The sequence below is a fragment of the Natator depressus genome, chromosome 1 (assembly GCF_965152275.1).
Source record: "Natator depressus isolate rNatDep1 chromosome 1, rNatDep2.hap1, whole genome shotgun sequence".
Taxonomy (NCBI): Eukaryota; Metazoa; Chordata; order Testudines; family Cheloniidae; genus Natator; species Natator depressus.
In genome coordinates, this window is record NC_134234.1 from 10,977,378 (window position 1) to 11,002,530 (window position 25,153).

A 25,153-nucleotide genomic window follows, 5' to 3' on the forward strand; every position below is an offset into this window, starting at 1 on the left:
GGGGGTGTAGTGCTTGGGGGGATATTTTGTGGGGAAGACGTCTCCAAGTGGGCTCTTTCCCTGTTCTTTGTTTAACACGCTTGGTGGTGGCAGCATAGGGTTCAAGGACAAGGCAAAATTTGTACCTTGAGGAAGTTTTTAACCTAAGCTGGTAAGAATAAGCTTAGGGGATCTTTCATACAGGTCCCCACATCTGTACCCTAGAGTTCAGAGTGGGGAAGGAACCTTGACAGGTCCTTTCCCTGATTCTTTGTTAAATCACTTGGTGGTGGCAGCGTACCCTCCAAGGGCAAAAAGTTTGTGCCTTGGGGAAGTTTTACCCTAAGCTGGTAGAAATAAGCTTAGAGGGTCTTTCATGCGGGTCCCCACATCTGTACCCTAGAGTTCAGAGCGGGGAGGGAACCCTGACAGATGCTGTTAGGGCCATAGCTGTACATTACAAGATCTCTGCAGTTCTCAGTTTAGTGATGGGCCACGTATGAGAGATCTCATATGTACTGCATACACAGCAGTATGTGTCATCAGATCAATGTCACTGTCTAAGAATGTATTCAGCAAACGATGAAAAATAGGGATCACAGCATAGGGGTCGGTCCTGGGGCCGGTTTTGTTCAATATCTTCATAAATGATCTGGAGGATGGTGTGGATTGCACTCTCAGCAAATTTGCAGATGATACTAAACTGGGAGGAGTGGTAGATACGCTGGAGGGGAGGGATAGGATACAGAAGGACCTAGACAAATTGGAGGATTGGGCCAAAAGAAATCTGATGAGGTTCAATAAGGAAAAGTGCAGGGTCCTGCACTTAGGATGGAAGAATCCAATGCACCGCTACAGACTAGGGACCGAATGGCTAGGCAGCAGTTGTGCGGAAAAGGACCTAGGGGTGACAGTGGACGAGAAGCTGGATATGAGTCAACAGTGTGCCCTTGTTGCCAAGAAGGCCAATGGCATTTTGGGATGTATAAGTAGGGGCATAGCGAGCAGATCGAGGGACGTGATCGTTCCCCTCTATTCGACACTGGTGAGGCCTCATCTGGAGTACTGTGTCCAGTTTTGGGCCCCACACTACAAGAAGGATGTGGATAAATTGGAGAGAGTCCAGCGAAGGGCAACAAAAATGATTAGGGGTCTAGAGCACATGACTTATGAGGAGAGGCTGAGGGAGCTGGGATTGTTTAGTCTGCAGAAGAGAAGAATGAGGGGGGATTTGATAGCTGCTTTCAACTACCTGAAAGGGGGTTCCAAAGAGGATGGCTCTAGACTGTTCTCAATGGTAGCAGATGACAGAACGAGGAGTAATGGTCTCAAGTTGCAATGGGGGAGGTTTAGATTGGATATTAGGAAAAACTTTTTCACTAAGAGGGTGGTGAAACACTGGAATGCGTTACCTAGGGAGGTGGTAGAACCTCCTTCCTTAGAGGTTTTTAAGGTCAGGCTTGACAAAGCCCTGGCTGGGATGATTTAACTGGGAATTGGTCCTGCTTCGAGCAGGGGGTTGGACTAGATGACCTTCTGGGGTCCCTTCCAACCCTGATATTCTATGATTCTATGATTCTATGAAGTGGGGAGACAAGGGTATTATAACCCTCTCAGTTTTCTATCTAGAGGTCTCCCACTTCCTTTGCTGTGTGAGCACCACCAACCAAATCATCAACCCCTCTTCCTGCAGCACACAGAGAACCTTGGAGATTTCTCATGCATGTAATAACCTAGCTGGATGCTACCTACTATGCAAAGCTAACAGGATCACAGCACCAAGATTTGTTCAGGAAGGGTGTGATGAGCATGAATTCCTCTTGTGCATATTTTACCATATTTACTGGAAGATATTTTACTTGTGCATTTCGAGCTAAGCTCAGTGCTTCTGATAACTGGCCAAGTTGTCTGATAATAGGACTGTAACTGTGCGGCTTGGAGATCAGGAGCAGAATGGGTCAGTGCCCTAGCTTTTCATCTTAGGTTAATTAGTTACATATTGTGCTGTTCTTTGAAGATGTAAATTCCTAAATAATGACATGTTCAGTGTTATCTCTGCAGATCTGGCTTCACAACTTGGTTTAGGCTGTAGAAGCTGAAGGGCACTTGAAAATCAAGACAAAATAAAGTCTTAACAAAACTTTTCAGAAGGCTAATTTTACTATATTAGAAGCCCTAGATCAACAGCTTTATTCCCAAACAAAGAGCATTCTAGTTTGATTAGTATTAGCTAGGCACTGTGTACACTACAACTTTTAGCAGAGTTTGTAACCAGTTAGTGGCACGGTTAGCTATACATCATTTCATTGCTGGACTTAGCAAAAGGAGGGGTGGGGAGAATCAACATTCAGATCACTGTGATAGCTGAGGGAAGAATAACTTTTTTCAATATTATTTTAATTTCACTTAAAATGTTGTGACAATTTGATCAAGATAAAAGCTCTTCTAAGAAGCAGGAGCTCCTTCAATTGTTAAGCATCCTGCGGCAGTGCACTTTGAACTCTATTGTGCAGTCGACCTGAATAACTACTTGCTTTCCAGTCAGATTCTCTATTTAGGGGGAAACACTCTCCCCTGCTCATAGAATCATAGACTATCAGGGTTGGAAGGGACCTCAGGAGGTCATCTAGTCCAACCCCCTGCTCAAAGCAGGACCAATCCACAACTAAATCATCCCAGCCAGGGCTTTGTCAAGCCTGACCTTAAAAACTTCAAAGGAAGGAGATTCCATCACCTCCCTAGGTAACGCATTCCAGTGCTTCACCACCCTCCTAGTGAAAAAGTTTTTCTAATATCCAACCTAAACCTCCCCCACTGCAACTTCAGACCATTACTCCTCGTTCTGTCATCTGCTACCACTGAGAACAGTCTAGATCCATCCTCTTTGAAATCCCCTTTCAGGTAGTTGAAAGCAGCTATCAAATCCCCCCTCATTCTTCGCTTCCGTAGACTAAACAATCCCAGTTCCCTCAGCCTCTCCTCAGAAGTCATGTGTTCCAATCCCCTAATCATTTTTGTTGCCCTCCGCTGAACGCTTTCCAATTTTTTCACATCCTTCTTGTAGTGTGGAGCCCAAAACTGGACACAGTACCCCAGATGAGGCCTCACCAATGTCGAATAGAGGGGAACAATCACATCCCTCGATCTGCTGGCAATGCCCCTACTTATACATCCCAAAATGCCATTGGCCTTCTTGGCAACAAGGGCACACTGTTGACTCATATCCAGCTTCTCGTCCACTGTAACCCCTAGGTCCTTTTCTGCAGAACTGCTCCCTAGCCATTTGGTCCCTAGTCTGTAGCAGTGCATGGGAATCTTCTGTCCTAAGTGCAGGACTCTGCACTTGTCCTTGTTGAACCTCAACAGATTTCTTTTAGCCCAATCCTCTAATTTGTCGAGGTCCCTCTGTATCCTATCCCTACCCTCCAGCATATCTACTTCTCCTCCCAGTTTAGTGTTATCTGCAAACTTGATGAGGGTGCAATCCATGCCATCCTCCAGATCATTAATGAAGATATTGAACAAAACCGGGCCCAGGACTGACCCTTGGGGCACTCCTCTTCATACTGGCTGCCAACTAGACATGGAGCCATTGATCACCACCCGTTGAGCCGGACAATCTAGCCATCTTTCTATCCACCTTATAGTCCATTTATCCAGCCCATACTTCTTTAACTTGCTGGCAAGAATACTGTGGGAAACCGTGACAAAAGCTTGGCTAAAGTCAAGAAATAATATGTCCACCGCTTTCCCCTCATGCACAGAGCCAGTCATCTCTTCATAGAAGGCAATTAGATTAGTCAGGCATGACTTGCCCTTGCTGAATCCATGCTGACTGTTCCTGATCACTTTCCTCTCCTCTAAGTGCTTCAGAATTGATTCCTTGAGGACCTGTTCCATGATTTTTCCAGGGACTGAGGTGAGGCTGACTGCCCTGTAGTTCCCTAGATCCTCCTTCTTTCCTTTTTTAAAGATGGGCACTACATTAGCCTTTTTCCAATCTTCTGGGACCTCCCCCGATCTCCATGAGTTTTCAAAGATAATGGCCAATGGCTCTTCAATCACATCCGCCAACTCCTTTAGTACTCTCGGATGCAGCACATCTGGCCCCATGGACTTGTGCTCGTCCAGCTTTTCTAAATAGTCCCGAACCACTTCTGTCTCCACAGAGGGCTGGTCACCTCCTCCCCATGCTGTGCTGCCCAGTTCAGTAGTCTGGGAGCTGACCTTGTTCATGAAGACAGAGGCAAAAAAAGCATTGAGTACGTTAGCTTTTTCCACATCCTCTGTCACGAGGTTGCCTCCCTCATTCAGTAAGGGGCCCACACTTTCCTTGACTTTCTTCTTGTTGCTAACATACCTGAAGAAACCCTTCTTCTAATTACTTTTAACATCTCTTGCTAGCTGCAACTCCAGGTGTGATCTGGCTTTCCTGATTTCACTCCTGCATGCCTGAGCAATATTTTTATACTCTTCCCTGGTCATTTGTCCAGTCTTCCACTTCTTTTAAGCTTCTTTTTTTTTGTTTAAGATCAGCAAGAATTGCACTGTTAAGCGAAGCTGGTTGCCTGCCATATTTACTATTCTTTCTACACATCAGGATGGTTTGTCCCTGTAACCTCAATAGGGATTCTTTAAAATACAGCCAGCTCTCCTGGACTCCTTTCCCCCTCATGTTATTCTCCCAAGGGATCCTGCCCATCAGTTCCCTGAGGGAGTCAAAGTCTGCTTTTCTGAAGTCCAGGGTCCATATTCTGCTGCTCTCCTTTCTTCCTTGTGTCAGGATCCTGAACTCGACCATCTCATGGTCACTGCCTCCCAGGTTCCCATCCACTTTTGCTTCCCCTACTAATTCTTCCCGGTTTGTGAGCAGCAGGTCAAGAAGAGCTCTGCCCCTAGTTGGTTCCTCCAGCACTTGCACCAGGAAATTGTCCCCTACACTTTCCAAAATCTTCCTGGATTGTCTGTGCACCGCTGTATTGCTCTCCCAGCAGATATCGGGGTGATTCAAGTCTCCCATGAGAACCAGGGCCTGCAATCTAGTAACTTCCGTTAGTTGCTGGAAGCAAGCCTCGTCCGCCTCATCCCCCTGGTCTGCTGGTTTATAGCAGACTCCCACCACGACATCACCCTTGTTGGTCAGGCTTCTAAACTTAATCCAGAGACTCTCAGGTTTTTCTGCAGTTTCATACCGGAGCTCTGAGCAGTCATACTGCTCTCTTACATACAATGCAACTCCCCCACCTTTTCTGCCCTGCCTGTCCTTCCTGAACAGTTTATATCCATCCATGACAGTAATCCAGTCATGTGAGTTATCCCACCAAGTCTCTGTTATTCCAATCACATCCTAATTCCTTGACTGTGCCAGGACTTCCAGTTCTCCCTGCTTGTTTCCCAGGCTTCTTGCATTCGTGTATAGGCACTTGAGATAACTCGCTGATTATCCCTCTTTCTAAGTATGAGGCAGGAGCCCTCCCCTCTCACGCTCTGCTTGTGCTTCCTCCCGGTATCCCACTTCCCCACTTTGGTCTCCTTCCCCCGGTCAACCTAGTTTAAAGCCCTCCTCACTAGGTTAGTCAGCTCCCAGTAGTGCTATTAATATTCAGGTCATTAAAAGCAGTTAAGGGCACTTATAACCCTGTACTGACAGGTTGGCTATGGAGAGCAGTAACAGACTGCAGAACCTTTCATCTGTCGATTTGAATTGAGATCAGGTTGTTAGTGCTGACTTGGTTCCTATCTGATGGCTTTTCACAGTACCATATATAACACAATTTGTTTGTCATTGTCCAGTTCCTGTGGAACAAGTATCTACAACCCAAGGACCACCATCATAATTGGCAATGAAAACTGAGCTAATGGTTCCACCAACTGGAATTGGATTCTCAAGAGTAAGGTTGAAATCTATTGAAAGGATGGTGTGAGAAAGCTCTCAGAAGTGCTGCATCCTGGATTAAGGAAGGACCTTGTTCTCCAAAGGATCTCAAATCAGGATCTTTCACAAGAAAGAAAGAAAGAAAGAAAGAAAGAAAGAAAGAAAGAAAGAAAGAAAGAAAGAAAGAAAGAAAGAAAGAAAGAAAGAAAGAAAGGAGAGTGTAATGTTTTCCTCACTTTCTTCTCTTTCTATGCTTGTTTAAATTTTAGCCATTTAGCTTTATTTGTCTGTTAAAATGTAATATTTGCATAATGATATTTAACAAAGATCTTCTAATTAAGACATAACAGTTAAAGTTAATGATGGGGGAAAACTCTGGAGTGGATCTTGGAGATATGACTCATAGCTAGCCTAGTCCGAATCACACATGTATTCAGTATATGACAGGCTCTGCCCATAAATTACAGCTTTCTAATACACTAAATCATCATGGAGTGAACAGTATAATGCACCTGAGACTGTTAAAGAAATGTGTCTGTGCAATTATGCAACAATGTAAAAGGACATAACACAGATAGTACAAACTCATCGCATATGCCAGCACTAATCCTCCGTGAAAGATATTAAAGAAAAACCATGCCCTTCAGGCAACATTACTGTTTCTGTGTTATGGAAAAGGAACTTTGATTTTCAAAGACTGAAGGCATCTTACGGGTTAAATATTGTCCGTGGACAAAAACAAATCCAAATGAGTTCCATGGCCTTTGTGCACAATTGTCCAAGAGCAGAACTGGGCTAGGATGAAATTTTTTCTCTTTCTACTCCTTTCACAGTGTTCACCTAATGGGGGCCTCCCCTCTGTCACTTCACAAATATTGCTACTGATGGCGCAAGAGTCTTCCTCAGTGCAATTTCTGTTTTCCTGTATCTCTCCATTGCACTGACTTTGTGAGATTTTAAATTTCATTTGAATATATACCTTTAGGTTTCTCTCTCTCTCTCTGCTATTAAAATATTTTAGGATACAGTTTGTACGCAATATACAATACTATATTTGTATTCCCTCCTGTATGTCCCTTTTCTTTAAAATGGGAAAGCTAGTCTTGTGGGTAAGGCACAGGAAAGGGAATCAGGAGATCAGTCTGAGAGTGGAGCTAGGGTTTGGGGCTGGTCCATTATATATAGGCTTGGAAGGATTAGATTTTTTATGGGTAAATGCTGTAAAATTAAGATCCCAATTCTGGTGTCCCATCTCTGACTGCAAATGGAAGTTGTTTACGCTATTCGCTAATTGAAAGACTTGAGCATATATGAGTTTTATACATAGATCTGGGAATGAGTTCTTTGGATAACTGAAAATAAAGTTAGTCTCATTCAAATAGACCGTATGGTCCACTGTTAAATATATAGTCATATAATGTAACTCACACACCTCCTGGGTGTGGTGTTCTGTCCCATCTAGTGGCACCAAGACCCCTTAGAGAGAGATATAAAATGAGTCTGCTCTCCAGCCTTAGCTAACAGGCACTTGGCTTTTAGCTCATGCAGTAGAGGCTCATGCACTAAGCTCCAGAGGCGCCAGGTTCAATCCTGCCCACTGACAACTAGAGTCTGTCAGCGTTACAATAACACATTTTGTGGATATGCTGACATACTGTCCTTGTGAAACAAGTGGAAATTTTCAAACCTCATTAAGTCCCTGGTCAATTTAGCCCATATGCATTGTCTGCTTCTGTGATATTAGTATGGGCTTAAGTTTTCAAGGCGTACCCTTATGTTCATTGTGTCTTTTCGGATTGGAAGAGGATAATCCTCTCCTCACATATGTTTGCAAAAGATACACTCCGAGCTCTTGCATTTTTTACTGAAGAGTACATTTACTGAAGCACTGGAAAGTGAAAGAATCTGACAGGAAAGTTACTGGTAGAAAATAAATGGGATCCCACAGCATGGTATTACATCTGCAGTCTCTCTTCAAACCCTATATAATTCTTGGAAAGAGATCATAGCAAAAGAGACATTTGAGTTGAGAGAGGCACCCCCAACTCTCCACCCTAGGCAATGGTGGGATCGGTCTCTGCCAGATAGTGTTTTCTAGACTGTGAGCATCACAATTCAGGACAATTGCAGCTGTATTCCCCCTCTATGGTCCCTTGAAGACACCTAATCTAGGCTCCCGGGTCCTTAGTAGTCATCTCTCTTGGGCTGAGCCCCACATCTCTCTCACTCCTGACCACAGTTTTTTCAGGCTGCACAGTTCCCTGCCTACAGTGTGATATCCCCAGCAAGCCAGACTGCCTAAACAAACAAACATCTATGCTTTGCTTTCTTTCAAAAGGTTATGAACAGCTATAATTGCCAACCGTCACAAGTTACCACAAACAACTCTTTATAAGCAAGCATATTTATTCTTAAGGTGAAAGCATTACAGAGAAAAACTATAAAATGAATACAAGAATCTATGTGTATGCTAAAAAACTTACCAGGGTCACCCCAGCTCTAACCTTGGGCTCTGATAGGTGATCAGTCCTTCAAGCTCATTACTGTCTCATATTTAGAACCAGAGCCACCATGAATAGCTAAGTCTTTCCTTTACACAGACTGGGCCTTTGATTTTGGCCTCATGTAACAGGTGATCAGCAGACAATGGCCCCCTCCTCAGGACATAACTTCAAAAGTTTTTGGATAAATAGAAGTGGGGAATTTGCATTTACTTCCCCCTAGATATTCTCTAGGAAAAACACTGACCATGTTTTGTTCAAAGAGTACACTCTTGTCTGGCACACTGTTCAGCATAATCCTTTGAACCCTCAGGCTCTCACATCTGTCATATCTCCCACCTCAAGAGGTTACATACAATCCCAGCCCACAATAATACATAAACCATTAATTTATTACTATGGATCCCAAAGGTATTTAAACTTAATTCAATAAGGTCTCCTAAAGATATTGTAGGAAATTTCCAAATCTGTCACAGTGAGACCCTTGGGGCAGGACCCATTTCTTCTATATTTTGTACAGACTCTGGCAGACTGGTGCCACTCAGCACATAATAAATACTAGTAGTCTTTTGTCCAGTCTAGTTTTAAAGGTTCCAAGGGATGCCTTCAAGAGCTCCTTGAGTCTATCTGTTTAGCTTAACAAGGAGACGGTTGAGGGGTGACAGTCTATAAATACCTATATGAAGAACAAAAACTTGATAATAGTGGGATCTTCAATCTAGCAGACAAAGCTATAGCAAGATACAATGGCTGAAAGTTGAAATTAAGCAAATTTGACTGGAAATAAGGTGCAAACAAGGAGGGTAATTAACCATTGGAACAGCTCACCAGGAGTTGTGGTAGATTCTCCACCACTGGAAATTTTTACATCAAATTGGATATTTTTTCCAAAAGATCTCATAGATTTTAAGGCCAGAAGGGACCATCATGATCATCTAGTCTGGTGTCCTGCACTTTGCAGGCCACAGAACCTCACCCACCCATTCCTGTAATAGACCCATAACCTCTAGATGAGTTCCTGAAATCTTCAAATCATGATTTAAATACTTCAAGTTACAGAGAATCCATCATTTACTCTAATTTAAACTAGCAAGTGACCCATGCTCCATGCTGCAGAGGAAGGGGGGAAAAAAGCAGAGTCTCTGCAAATCTGACCTGGGGGAGAATTCTTTCCTGATCCCAGATAAGGTGATCAGTTAGACCCTGAGCACATGGGCAAGTTTCACAAACCAGACACCTTGGAAAGAATTCAATGCAGTAACTCAGAGCCCTCCCCATTTGTCTTATCTCCTGCCATTGGGAATATTTGCTACTAGTGTTCTCAGATGGGCCACATCCCATTGTAGGCAATCTCATCATACCGTCCTCTCCATAAATGTATCAAGATCAGTCTCGAAACTCCTCTGATGGTTAGAAACCTTTGTCTAATTCAAGCCTAAACATGTTGATGGACAGTTTATATCTATATATTCTTGTGCCAACAATGATGTTTAACTTAAATAACTCCTCTCCCTTGCTGACATATTTACAGAAAACAATCAGAGCTCCCTCAGCCTTCATTCTGTTAGGCTAAACAAGCCAAGCTCCTTGAGTCTCCTCTTGTAAGGTAGGTTTTCCATTCCTCAGATCATCCTAGCAGCCCTTCTCTGCACCAATTCCTGTTTGGATTCATCTTTCTTAAACATGGGAAACCAGAACTGCACACAGCATTCCAGATGAGGTCTCACCAGTGTCTTGTATCATGGTAATGACCCTTCCCCATCTCTTGGAAATATCGCTCCTGATGCATCCTAGGATTGCATTAGCCTTTTTTCATGGTTGCATCACATTGGCAGCTAATAGTCATCCTGTGATCAACCAATACACCCAGGTCTTTCTCCTTCTCTGTTGCTTCTAACTGATAAGTCCCCAGGTTATAGCAAAAATTCTTGCTGTTAGTCCCTAAATTCATGACCTTGTAATTTTTCACTATTAAATTTCATCCCATTTCTATAACTCCAGTTTTCAAGGTCATTCAGCTCTTCTTGTATGCTATTCTGATCCTTCTTTGTATTGTGAATACCTCCCAACTTTGTGTCATCTGCAAATTTTATCTGCACACTCCCACTTTTTGTGCCAAGGTCAATAATGAAAATGTTAAATAAGATTGGTCCCAGGACCAGTCCCTGAGGAACTCCATTAGTAACCTCCCTCCAGCCTGACAGTTCACCTTTCAGTGTGACCCGTTGTAATCTCCCCCTTAAACAATTCCTTATCCACCTTTCAATTTTCAGATTAATCCCCATCTTCTCCAATTTAACTAATAATTTCCCATGTGGGACTGTACCCAATACCATACTGAAATCCACGTAGATTAGGTCTACTGCATTTCATTTATCTAAAAAAACCCAGTTATCTTCTCAAAGAGATTAGGCTGGTGTGGCATGACCTACCTTTTCTAACACAATGTTGTATTTTATCCCAATTACCATTTACCTCTATGGCCTTGACTACTTTCTCTTTTTCTTTCAAAATTTGTTCCATAACCTTCCATAGAATTGAGGTCAAACTAATGGGCCTATAGTTTCCTGGATCACTTTTTTCTTTCCTTTCTTAAAAATGGGTACTATATTAGCAATTCTCCAGTCATAGGGTACGACCCCTGAGTTTACAGATTCATTAAAAATCCTTGCTAGTGGATTTACCAGTTTCTTTAATATTCTTGGATGGAAATTATCCAGGCTCCAGATTTGGTCCCATTATGCTGTTTGAGTCTGACTTCCACTTCGGATGTGGTCATTTCTACTTCCATATCCCAATTTTCATTGTCCACCCTGCCACTATTCTTAAAATCCTCATTACCCTCATTAAAAATTTAGGCATAGTATTCTAGTAGGTGTTGGGCCTAGATTATCTTTAATCTCCACCCCATCTTCAGTGTTTAGTGGTCCCACTTCTTCTTTCCTTGTTTTCTTTTTATTTATATGGCTAAAGAATCTGCTGTAATTCAAACAGGAATTAATTCAGGGAAGTCCAATGGGATGTATTACACAGGAGATCAGACGAGATGATCACTTTGGCTTTATAATCTCTTCTGAAGCAATGGTGCTTCCACCTCTTCTTTTGGAAGACTCAACACTAGAAAACTCCCTATAAGGAACAATCACACTGTTATGAAATAAATATGAATACTTTTTATTAAAAACATTTCATGTCCATAAACATTAACTTAAAGCTCTCAAGACTCAGGTATTTCAGACTTCCGACATTCATCAGTCTTTATTAGCTCCCCTAGGCTATTTTTAAAAAATTAAGCATTTTTTAAAAGGAGTTATTTCTGTCAATGTCAATGAGACTAACTCATGGTATGTAAAATCAATCACAGACATATATTCTATGAACTAACAATGCACACACATATGTCTTTGCAGGATCAAGGCCTGCTATATTGGTCAGAGAAGGTCACCAATATAAACAGCTGCAGAAATAAACCTTTGTCCCTAGGTGGCAGCATTGCTGAAGGAATAAAGCACCAGACTGTGGGCCTTCAGTATGCTTCCTTCCTTGAAGATTGTGTTTACAGTCAAAGTAGGACAGTTCCACGTATTTGCACTTTTTACTGAGTCTGTTACCCTCTCTCTTCTCAAGTATCATTTCTAAATTATTAATACTATTTGTTATAAACCAGCAGCATGCTGGGTACTGTACAAAACAATGGACTCTGCTCCAAGGAACTTACAGTCCGACAGCATGATCCTAAATAGATCACGTTTTAGAGTAGCAGCCGTGTTAGTCTGTATCCGCAAAAAGAAAAGGAGGACTGGTGGCACCTTAGAGACTAACCAATTTATTTGAGCATAAGCTTTCGTGAGCTACAGCTCACTTCATCGGATGCATTCAGTGGAAAATACAGTGGGGAGATTTATATACACAGAGAACATGAAACAATGGGTGTTACCATATACACTGTAATGAAAGATTTCAGAGTAACAGCCGTGTTAGTCTGTATTCGCAAAAAGAAAAGGAGTACTTGTGGCACCTTAGAGACTAACCAATAACTACAGCTCACTTCATCGGATGCTCATGCTCAAATAAATTGGTTAGTCTGTAAGGTGCCACAAGGACTCCTTTTCTTCTTACTGTAATGAAAGTGATCAGGTAAGGTGAGCTATTACCAGCAGGAGAGTGGGGGGGTGGGGGGGGAACATTTTGTCGTGAAAATCAAGGTGGGCCATTTCCATCAGTTGACAAAAACATCTGAGGAACAGTGGGCGGGGGTGAATAGTTTTACTTTGTGTAATGACCCTTCCACTTTCAGTCTTTATACAAGCCTAAGTTAATTGTAGTGTATCCTGTGGACTCCTTAAGAATATATGTGGAAGAAGCAGTGTGTCAATAGGTTCTGATGTCCTAGAATGAAAGTCAGGAAACTCAGGGGGTGTCTAGTGAACTGCATTGAGAAAATGTCTCTGAGATCATCCAGTGAGATCCTCATTTTATGCTAAAAGGAGGCAGAGACAAATAAAAGAATCTTGAATACATTAATATGGAAAACGGGATGGTTTGGATTTCGTAGAATCAAAACTTGGGCTTGCTCAGCTGTGGGTCTTATTTTACCTGATCCACCAAATATGAGGATTTGAGAACAAGGTTCTGACTTTGACCCATTTCAAAACCACAACCAATATTTTAATTCTGTAGCTTCCAAAACAACTGGGCCCCAGTTGCTCCAAACAGAAATAAAAATTATGCACCAGGAAAAGATAAGCAGAAAAAGCAGCATGTACTGTGTATCTGATCTCTTCCTCCCTCCCAAGGAACCTGATTAGCACGGTACATACTTAATCAGGGGCAACTACTGCTCATATTGCCATTGTCTGTTGACATTTACACCCAGTTTAGCAGAAGGGACTAGGATAAGCATCCATATGTCTGGGTGCTTATCTGAACCAAATCTCCAAACCTGTCAAAGGCCACCTCAGCTATGTCTCAGGACCAAAATACATAGGGCCATGCCCAATCCTGGTGTAAGCAGGTGCAGCCACTTGGGGCTAAATTCACCACTGGCATAACGAAGTGTAATTATATTGAATGCAGTGAGTGAACTTGTCCCACTAACTTCAGTGGAGTTGTTCCCATTCATACTAGGTCTGCATTTGACACTTAAGGTCAATATTAATATGCTGCATTTCTCTAGTGCTTTTCATCTAAACTTTCCAAGCACTTTCCTGACATTAAAAAGTTAAACTTTACCTTACTCTGGGAAGTGTTACCTCCATTTTACAGATAAGGTTAAGTGACTTGGCCAAGGCCAAGCAACGAGTCAGTGGCAGAGTAGGGAGTAGAAACCAGAATTCCCGAATCCCAGGTTGTGTTTTAACTATCAGAATAGGTTCTCTTCTTGTCTAAAAGGTAAAACAAGGCATGGGAGTAGTGCACTCTCCCTATTTAAGAGGGTCCAGCCATCCTTATTTTTAGGAAAATATTTTCCATTCTGCACATATTTTCCTTCCAAAAAAGGCCAGCTAGCCTCTGTACTTCAGTGGAGTTGGAAGGTGTGTCTTTTTCCTCCCCATTCCTAAATGTCCCTATTTATAGCTCTCAAAAGTTATTTCTTATTACCTCTATTACAGTAGCACCTAGAGGACCTGATTAGGGATCAGGACCCTGTGGTGCTATGATGTACACACCCTGTCCCAATTGAAAAGCATGATGAAATAAAAGCAGATGGATAAAACAAATAGATGGAGGAGGAGGACAGAGTATATATGAAACAATCCTGATTAGCTTGATAAATACAGGTGTCAGCACAACCGCTGCCAGATATCTAATCTAATCTAATCTATTAGATCTCATCTATAATCTGCAGTGAACGATTGTGCTGATAACGGAGCACTGATGAACATTTGACACCAAAGTTCAGATACAGGCCCCGCTAAAGTCGAGGAAAGTTTGGGTCAGCCTATTAAAGACATAGGTGCAGGCTACTAAATTTGGATTCCAATTTGAAATGACCTCCCCACCCCTTGTAAAGTTAGAGGCTGCTTAGATTGGGAGTCCTGGTTAGGAGACCATCTCTACATGGAAAAATATAAAATACTGCATGAAGTGTGTGTGTCTTTGATATATAAGCAAATAAAAGTGAGAAGACCACTAATTCCAGTGGATCAGTGTGTACTCAATGAACACTGTAAACAATTTTTTAAAACGACAAGCTCGAAGAGAGAAATCCCTGTTCTCCCTTGACAGATTTAGCTGGTGGTGTCTGTACTTTATTTTCTCTTGTTCTTATATGAAAATGTTATAGTGATTAGTTATAGAAACAAATGCTCTAAATCACAAATGCATAACCAACACTGCATCTTAGAAAGCCACAAGTAACAAATTAGAATAATAAGTCAAACATGATGAACAAAGCACATCAGATTAGGGTTGCCAATTTTGGTTAGACATATTCCTGGAGGTTTCATCACATGACGTAATCTTTAATGAAAGATTAATTTTTAATTCCTGGAGACTCCAGGGCAATCCTGGAGGGTTGATAATCCAATGTGAGGTGGATCCTAGCAGTATATGAGGGGAAGGGGTGAGAAGCAGGAATTTTGCAATATGGATAGAATAAGAGCAAAGATTGCTGTTTTTGTTGGGATTTTTTTTTAAATCAAGAGCTATTACATTTTCAAGGTTATTGGCTAAAATTCAGACAAACAAACAGCCTCTGAAATTTTTGGCTCCAAAAATGTGTAAATAAAAGGCTTAAAACCAACACAAATCACAGAAAATGCGAGTGCAGACAGACAGATCGCAAAATTGGAAGTTAGAAAAAAAACTTTTGGCAATTTCAAATCAGAAGCATACGCTAAGTCCCTCCCCTCCACAAAAACACCCCGCCCCACGCTGAAAACTAAAGTAGTCTATGGCTAGAAAACACATGGGCTGAGGAATGTGTTTGCTACAGCAGCACTGAGACTATGAAAAGGGGTGTCTAGAAATTGTGAGTATCCCGAGTACTTTGTTATAAGAAAGAAGGTAATTGAGCTGCTTGTTGCTTAACTTGTTTTGGTTTTTCCTCCAGATTCAGACCTCAGCACAGCTCATGTGTCTATAAATACGTAGCTGCCTGAGCTGCTTTCCCCAGTGGGTTACTTTTATACAACTTCTTAGACTGTGCAGGACTTGGATTTCTTAGCAGCTCAAAAAGAGGGAGTGGGCACAAATGTTCTGTACTGTTTGTTCCATGAGGAGTTCTCTGTTCTTGTTTTATTTCTTTGATTCTCTTGTTCTAACAAAACAACCATACTTTTACACTGCAGCCTTAGGCATAACCCACTTGGAGTGAAATAATCTAGTGAAATAGAACGAAAGTTCCAGTGTTGTTCAAGAAAGTCATTTCACTGTAGGAGATTTCACTAACCCAGACTCACTTTTCTGATGGGTCTTGCATTTATTTTAGGGCAGGGTGGATTTCTAGGGAGACATAAGCCATTTCCTATGTCTGAGTATATTTAACCCCTGAAGTTGGTGACGTGGAAATAGTGCTCTGTATTGCAAGGAGAGGGACTTGGACTGGATTCCTGACCAGAGACTCATCTAATAAATTAAGGAGCATGTTGCTGCTTCATCTCCTTGGCCAGATGACAAAGACTGTGACAAGGAGCTGGTAGGTGTTAGAGTGACAGAAAAATCAAGCATTAATCTAGCCGAGCTGCAGCTCTACACAGACTGTATGGTGACAGTAATCCCAGCAGTTCTAGTGGCTGCATTGCAGGTGTACAGAGTGAACATCATGCTATGTTGCAGCACGTTTATTTATTATGTGAATAGCCTGCCGGCGAATGGGGTGGAATTATTAGCTTTGGAGAGCGGAGTCTTCAATTCACAGAACAAGCAGTTTAGCAGTGTAGCAGTTTCAGTGCAGGTTCCCCTGCATTGTCCCAGCAATCTTTCTCAGCCTTGACTTAGTTGGCTCAACTCTAGGGCGGAGAGAGTGCTTTGCTCTCCACAACTCGTCCCGTCCTTGGTCACAGAAACATAGAATTGCCATGCTGGTTCAGACCAGAGCTCCAGCTATGTAGTCCAGTACCCTGTCTCTGACAGTTGCCAGCATGTGATGCTTCAAAGGGAAAATAAGAGCCTCACAATAGCCAGATGTGGGATAAACTGCTTCCCATGAAGGTTTTCCCCCATCCTTAATAATTCGAGATAATTTAAACCCAGAAACATGACGTTGTATCTCCTGTGCTATTTTCCTTTGCTACCATTAACTGTTAGAACTTTAGATATTCTTCTTCTCCATATAAATGTTTCAGCTGAAATTTTCTTTCAGGGCCAGGGAGACAACGATACCAGTTGTGATGGTAGTTTTTATGAGGGGGACGTCTGTCCCCTAGGGACTGGACTAAGAGTCATCCAACTCTTTTCACAAAGGACACTGAATAGTCATCAGTTGGTAATGACTTTCAGTCACTGCTAAACTTGGCTGCCTTTGATCTGTTGAGCTTTAGGGGAAAGGCTCTGAACTACAGCACTACCGTAAAACATTTTACAGATGCCACTGTTCCATTTTCACCTAGCATTATCAAGGGAGACGAAGGGTGACCCTTGTGTTTTGGAAATGGGAGATGAAGGTTTAATCCCCTGTCTTCCGCAGACTGCCTGTGTGACTTAGGCTTAAGATCCACAACGGTACTTAGGCACCTGATTCCCAGTTTTAGGCATCACTGCAACCCACAAAATAGCCTTTTAGATGTCTCCTAATCCTGTGGGTGCCTCAACTGTGTATAAATGATTAAAGAGTCTTTGGAGGAGAGGGACTGGATCTCCCGCCTCTTAAGTGGATGCCCTAACTACCAGGCTACATTGTCTCACTCTGGTCAATTACTCTAAGTATTTATCCACAGTGGAACAGCTTCACCAGGAGAGATTGAGGGACACACCCCATCAGAACATCCCATAGTGAGAGCACTCCGAGAGGTGTGGGAGATCCTGTTCAAATTCTCTCCCCCTCAGGCAGAGTGAGGAATTGAATCTGACCTTCCACATCCCAGGTGAGCTCTCTAACCACTGAGTTAAATGTTATATGGTGGGTGATGGCACCACCTCCTCATCTGACAAGTTTGCAGGGATTTAGGTGCCTGCCTCACTACTTCTCACAAGAAATAACTTAGGCACCTAAGCCGTGTCACTTCAGTGGAGGGGTTCCTGGCTGTGGATTGCAAGCAGCGATAGATGCCTCCCTATAGTCTTGATTTAAGTGCCTATCTCTATGAGATGGGTGTGGCTTAGGACAGCCTCCTCTCCTTGGCATCTCCTATTGGATGGCTCAGGCAGCTCCATGCTTAGCATGCTGGCTTTTGTGGATTGTATAGTTAAGCACTTATCTCTCCCCATCCATTGTATAGGGGGCTTAAGCGCCTAACTCAGTGGCTGGTGCTGTTAGTCCTGTGATTTTCTAGGCACCTAAAAGTTAGGTGTTGTGATGCTGAGCATTGCAATGCACAAATCTTTTTGTGGATCTGAGCTGTCACTTTTCTGTGCCTCAGATTCCTGCATCTGTAAAATTGCCTACCGCACACGGGAGCTGTGAGACTCAATGAGTAAATGTTTGAGCCCCTCAGACAGAAGATGCCATAGCCATAAAAAGTATTAACAGAGAACCCTCTTCCAGCAGTTCCTAGCTCTTCAGGATTGTTATTGATATACAACTACTGTACAGTGAGCAGAAAATCATAACCAGTCCCTTCTATTTGTAACCTCTCCCAAACATGATAATACCCATTCAGTGTCAGTCTACAAGGGAGAGCATCTGAGTGACAGCCTGGACTTTCCTTTAGACTGTGAATGAAGGAAAGTACTTCTTAAAAATCTTTATAAAACTAGGTTTTGCTTCTCTCACTCTCCCAATATGCGGGCAGGTAGGCGTATGCACAACTGCCCTCAGCTGGATAGCATCAGAATTGCTAAAAGGTTTTGTATCTCTGTTGCTATCTAGTGGCAGCAAACTAGAGAGGCTAGAAAGCCTAATATTACTGCAACTAAAGAAGATTCTCCTTTAGCCAAAGCGGGAGTAGAGTTTGGTCTGGGGAACTAAAAATCCTCGGTTCTGCCCACAATGCATGTGCATCCAAAAATCCAAACTGACCCAGGCGGTGGGTGTGAAACAAGGGCACAAACTATTCATTGACTTACACCTTGTGCAACCCCATTGACTTCCTTCAGCCCAGGAACACAAACAGGTCAGATATTAATTAAAACCTGATTCTTGCCTCCTTCTTTAGCAGAGCACTGGAGCAGGGCAATAGTGAGGCACAGCAGGGCATCTTTGGAGCAGGATGGTAAATATAGTAAGGCAGGAAGAGGACTCTCACAGAGACCTAACATAAGAATTAGTCAGAATTAAAGCAATGAGGGAGTGATACAAAGAGTTACTGCAGTAATTGCTCATATTTGGGGGCCTGGGTCGAAATGCTGTCTCAAGGTTGCTACTGAAATAATTTGTTTGGTAGCTGTCATTGGGTATGGCTGCCCTATAACACAGTATGATGGAGCTGGCACTCCCTTCCTCAGTTTCCATCCTTGATGTTGGTCTCCTCAGCTTTCCAGACACTGGTCTGTGTTGGAGATATGGCTCAGCCCTTACAACCAAGTGATAAACTTAACCCTTTCCAAGGTAGCAAAAAAGTCCAACAAAAAAGTCCCAAACAAAAATAGTCCTTTGTTCTTCAGGACTTTTCTTCAGCCTGCCCTCTGGGCCCTGTTCCTAGTCCCTTCTGTACTACCTTTGAGAGTATTTCCCCTGATCTGGTATAGAGCACTTGTTCCCCAGGTGGGATCCCTTGGAGTACCCAGCCTCCTGCAGACCCTGGCTCGGGGCCTTCTACATGAGCCCTCCTACTCCTTGTGGATCCTCCCAGGCTGATCTCTCTCAGTCTTTTTTATAAGACACAGGGGACCATTAGGCTATCGTGTGATCTTCTGTAGTCCTGTCTTCTCAGGCTGGGAAGCAGCTAATTAAATATGGCACAGTGTGGGTGGCCCCTTCTCCCCTTAAAGGGGCCAATCACCCTATGACAGTAGCCTTAGCCTAGAATACAGTCTGTCATCTGTCAGCACTGCAAATGCCAATACACCACAGAATTTGGACTTGAGGGAAAGACTATACTTGAGAGAAACCTAGGACTGAAATAGGCAGTTTGTCTGGTTTCTGCCTGTCCTGGGGCTGACTTCAGCTAGTACTAGTTATGCAATGTGACCCTCATAAAAACAAAACAAAACCCAGACAACCACTAACTCATCAACACTCATCAAAGTGGATTGAACCTCAGAACAAACATCAGCTAGCAAAAACCACTAGTCCTGATTACGTCCTGAGGCTGTAATGGGAATGCTGTGTGTCAGCACAAGGCATGCTGCTTCTGGACTTTGTCAAAATACTGACTCTACATATCCCTTTGTTAGAGCCAACCTTTAGACACACTGCTTTGAAAATTTTGTAAAGTAAACATGGTCATGAAGACAGGACTATCAGAGGGGTAGCCGTGTTAGTCTGTAGCCACAAAAACAATGAGGAGTCCGGTGGCACCTTAAAGACTAACAGATTTATTTGGGCATAAGCTTTTGTGGGTAAAAAACCCACTTTTTCAGATGCATGAAGACAGGAGTGTAAAATCTGCTACAGAATAATCCACACAGTGGGGAAGCTTTGTCTTGAGAAATTATTCAAACAGGTTGATATTGCATAATACCCATCTTCTCCATTTATGAAACATTCTGAGATTTCAAGTGTCAGCAAAAGGATTTCTCTTCTGCCTTGTGTGTAACCTCCTCATTTCCTTCTCTCTGCTATTTTTAATTGTTTATCTTTGGACATGATTGGTGGATTCAACTCCATGAGCTTTTGGGGATTGAGTTTGTATGAAAGACACAAAACAAAACTGTAGTGTGTTGAGCTGCCTAGGTATGTATGTGTATCACTGCCCTCTGCTAGATGGAATCAGAAGTGCTCAGCTGTGAGTCAGAGTCCTATACTACTATAAACTACAGGTGATTCTCCCTGAGCCCACATAACAGGAGCGTTAGCAGCAGGAGATTTATCCCCTGGAGTCTCCATGAAGTTGTGAGTGGCTTTGGTGTATAGTGACAACCACAAATTACCTTGAATGTGAACTGTCTGTGCAATTTACTGTGGCTATGTTGCTCAGATCAGTACTGCCTGAGGTGTCCAGTGCTTAGGACTATTCTCTATACTAATTATCAGTTACAAAACCAGCCCCTCCTTCTTTCCTTAATCTGTTTCCTCCAAGGTGAGCTTTAGGCGTTGAGTAAGTGGCCACATGGGATACCATGTTGCAAGGAGAGTTCCATGGCTCCTGTACGAGTTCTATTGCAGAACCAGGCAATGGGCCGGAAGAACGTCATGGGTCAGAAGCCTATCTCCAGAATGCTGTTTGGGGCAGAGGCTGTCTCTCTGAGTTTGTCTACATGGTGCTTTAGTCTGCACTAGCCTATTGTGCTCTATAACTGGCCAGGGTGGCCCCTACTGGTGCACACTCAAAGTTCCCAAGTGCCTCTCAATGCAATAGTGTTTGAAAGCAGAGTTCACATGGGCATATTAGTGTGCAACACATTAGTGCACATTAGAATTTACATTCCTCTAGTGCAGATTAAACCACCATGTAGAGAGTTAGATCGATATTATATGTTTGCAAAATACATGCATAAAGATCATCTGTGCAGGAGACAGAGCTTTCTTGGCAGCTGGTGCCAGACTGTGAAATGAACAGCTCATGTTACTAAGGACCATTAAAAATATCACCACCTTCCGCTCCAAGTGCGAGGCACAGTTTTTGATCTGCCTTCTCTTGTACAAGCATATAGCAACATGTACATAGAATCATAGCAGATCAGGGTTGGAAGAGACCTCAGGAGGTCATCTAGTCCAACCCCCTGCTCAAAGCAGGACCAACACCAACTGAAACATCCCAGCCAGGGCATTATCAAGCCAGGCCTTAAAAACCTCTAAGGATGGAGATTCCACCACCTCCCTAGGTAACCCATTCCAGTGCTTCACCACCCGCCTAGTGAAATAGTGTTTACTAATATCCAACCTAGACCTCCCCAACTGCAACTTGAGACCATTGCTCCTTTTTCTGTCATCTGCCACCACTAAGAACAGCCTAGTTCCATTCTCTTTGGAACCCCCCTTCAGGTAGTTGAAGGTTGCTATCAAATCCCCCCTCACTCTTCTCTTCTTCAGACTAACTAAGCCCAGTTCCCTCAGCCTGTCCTCGTAAGTCATGTGCCCCAGCCCCCTAATCATTTTCATTGCCCTCCGCTGGACTCTCTCCAATTTGTCCACATCCCTTCTGTAGTGGGGGGACCAAAACTGGACGCAATACTCCAGGTGTGGCCTAACCAGTGCCAAATAGAGGGGAATAATCACTTCCCTCAATCTGCTGGCAATGCTCCTACTAATGCAGCCCAATATGCTGTTGACCTTCTTGGCAACAAAGACACACTTCTGACTCGTATCTGGCTTCTTGTCCACTGTAATCCCCAGTTCCTTTTCTGCAGAACTGCTGCTTAGCCAGTTGGTCCCCAGCCTGTAGTGGTGCAAGGGTTTCTTCCTTCCTAAGTGCAGGACTCTACACTTGTCCTTGTTGAACTTCATCAGATTTCTTTTGGCCCAATCCTCCAATTTGTCTAGGTCGCTCTGGACCCTATCCCTACCCTCCAGAATATTTACTTCTCCCCACAGCTCAGTGTCATCTGCGAACTTGCTGAGGGTGCAATTAATCCCACCATCCAGATCATTAATAAAGATGTTGAACAAAACCGGCCCCAGGACTGACCCCCGGGGCACTCTGCTTGATACTGGCTGCCAACTAGATACTGAGCCGTTGATCACTACCCGTTGAGCCCGACAATTTAGCCAGCTTTCTATCCACCTTATAGTCCATTCATCCAATCCATACTTCTTTAATTTGCTGGCAAGAATACTGTGGGAGACCGAATCAAAAGCTTTGCTAAAGTCAAGATATATCATATCCACCGCTTTCCCCGTATCCACAGAGCCAGTTATCTCATCATAGAAGGCAATTTTGTTAGTCAGGCACGACATGCCCTTGGTGAATCCATGTTGACTGTCACCTTCCTTTCCTCCAAGTGCTTCAAAATGGATTCCTGGAGGACCTGTTCCATGATTTTGCCAAGGACGGAAGTGAGGCTGACCGGTCTGCAGTTCCTTGGGTTCTCTTTCTTCCCTTTTTTCAATATGGGCACTATATTTTCTTTTTTCCAATCGTCCAGGACCTCCCCTGATCACCATGAATTTTCAAAGAAATTTCTTCCTTAGTCATCTGTACAAATTTCCATGTCTTGTAAGCTTCCTTTCTGGGTTTAATCTCACCGAAGATTTCACTGTTAAGCCAAGCTGGTCTCCTGCCACATTTGCTGTTTTTTCTGCACATCGAGATGGTTTGTTCCTGCACCCTCAATAAGGCTTCTTTAAAATATAGCCAGCTCTCCTGGACTCCTTTCCCCCTCATATTAGCCTCCCAGGGGATCCTGCCCATCAGTTCCCTAAGGGAGTCTAAGGCTGCTTTTCTGAAGTCCAGGATCCGTATTTTGCTACACTTCTTTCTTCCTTTTGTCAGGATCCTGACCTCAACCATCTCATGGTCACTGTTGCCTAGGTTGCCACCCACTTCTACTTCCCCTACCAATTCTTCCCGTTTGTAAGAAGCAGGTCAAGAGGCGCACGGCCCCTACTTGGTTCCTCCAGCACTTGTACCAGGAAGTTGTCCCCAACACTCTCCACAAACTTCCTGGATTGTCTGTGCATTGCATAACAACAACCACCCCTACTAAAACTAAACACTCCATTGAACACACAGTTCTTCACATGGGAAGAGGATGAAAGAACAATCCACATGTCACGTCACTTAACACACTACTGGAAAATGCTCACATACTACAACAATGAACATGATATAAGAACCCTATATACAATACAACAGAACAGGTACAGTCCCTAGCACAATGGGGTCCTGGCCTCTAGGCACAACCAGAGTACACATAATAAATAATAATAACAGGAGGAGACCAGATGGCCAGAAGATAAGTACCCTGCCCTAAAGAGTGGGATTTAAGGATAGATAGAAATGCTGAGGGGAGGGGATGGAAAACTGGATCAAGAACAACCCAGGAAACATCAAGAAAACAGGAACAGACTTTGTTATTGTTATTTATTCATTGTATCCATCTTACAAACACAGACTCACTCCCTGTCCTGAAGAGCGCACATTCTAATGCCTGGCATGGCACCATCTGCCACAGTTACAGACCAAGAGGTAGGAAAGCAGGAAGGTGAGCAGATGAGGATCCTGAACATAAAGTCACTTCAGCTCCTTTCATTTTGTGCACACGTCTTTTCTGAATACATTCCATGTGATGTACAAAAGTCCCTCACTATCCAGTACCCCCTACACCAGCCACTACACTCCCTCAGGAACCAACCTGGAACTCAGGCCTGCAATCACTCCACACCTGCTCCTGACAATCAGCCTCCCAGTACAGAGGCATTACCTAAAGCACCAATGAACTTAGAGCTGGTCCTAATTTCCTCAGTCTTCTTTCCTCTGACTAGTATGCAATCCACTCTCTCCCCTGTTCACTTCTCATTCCCAGTACTCACCTGGCTCAGACACCTTTATCTGAAATGTGGCTTATTAAGCCCTGGTCTACACTACAGAGTTAGATCAACGCAAGGCAGCTTATGTCAATCAAACTATGGAAGTGTCTACTCTAAAATTTAGCTCCCACTGACATAACTTACCTGCTGCACCTACTTAATAACTCCACCTCCACAAGACACATAGAGTCAGTGTCGATGTAGGTAGGTCGACGCAGTGTCAGTGGAGACACTGCATTGCTTACGTCGACTGTTGCTGGCTTTCAGAAGCCATCCCATAATGCCCCACACAGACAGTTCAATTGATGCAAGTGCTTCTGGTGAGGACCAAGCACAAGCGATGTAACTACTGCAGCAGCTGTATGCCAACATAAGTTAGGTTGACTTAATTTTGCAGTGCAGACATGCCCTAAGTTAATATTGTGTCTGTAAACTAGTGATTTACATTGATTTGTACATAAATCTATAACTAACTAAGACAGTGATACTCAGCCAATGGCTTTTGCCACATACTCTTCCTACATACCTTTATCTTCTTGGGGTTAAGAACCACATTGTGTGGTGCCTTAACATGCACACAATGTAGAGGAATAATTGCACAGCTATTCTTCTGCTAGGATTAGATGTAAGGAAAAGTTTGGCAGGGCAGGCAGAACTGATAGGCAGAGTGGGCAGCAGGTGAGAGGGTACCAGGGGAAGATTTGTGTATATTTTCAGTCTATAATTGTCTTAACCGCAACCAAATTATTTTAAATTGGTGTTTCTGGTGCATTCATAACTAGGCTGTGACCTAGTTAAATCTCATTAGCTAACCTACTGTAGGTCCAGGAGTATTTGGATAGGAGACTGCCAAAGAAAATCAAAAGGTGCTGCAGGATATGATGGCTCATTATAACAATAGAGGTCAATTGTTAAATGTGGCTTTGTTAAATCTCCTGAACCCAGAGTATTATTTTCGGTCCATATTTATTAACAACACAAGTTTACAGCAGAGGACGCTTTCCTCTTTCTTTTAAATAACTTCTTATGTCTCATGATGGCTTAAAAAAATCCAAAAATAGTTTCTTTCATTTTTATTTTCATTTCTATGGGATTTCTCCAATATCCTTGTAATAATTTCCATTATAA

The 25,153-nt window shown here is 43.0% G+C and overlaps 1 protein-coding gene across 1 annotated transcript in view; it reads left to right on the top strand.

Annotated features, from left to right (window-relative positions):
• The first annotated feature begins 15,255 nt into the window (after positions 1 to 15,255).
• Positions 15,256 to 25,153, top strand: part of SLCO2B1 (solute carrier organic anion transporter family member 2B1) — a 102,123-nt gene continuing 92,225 nt past the window's right edge. The window contains exon 1 of the mRNA XM_074942887.1: positions 15,256 to 15,328. The gene's annotated coding sequence lies outside the window, so the exon portion shown is untranslated. The remainder of the gene's footprint in view (positions 15,329 to 25,153) is intronic.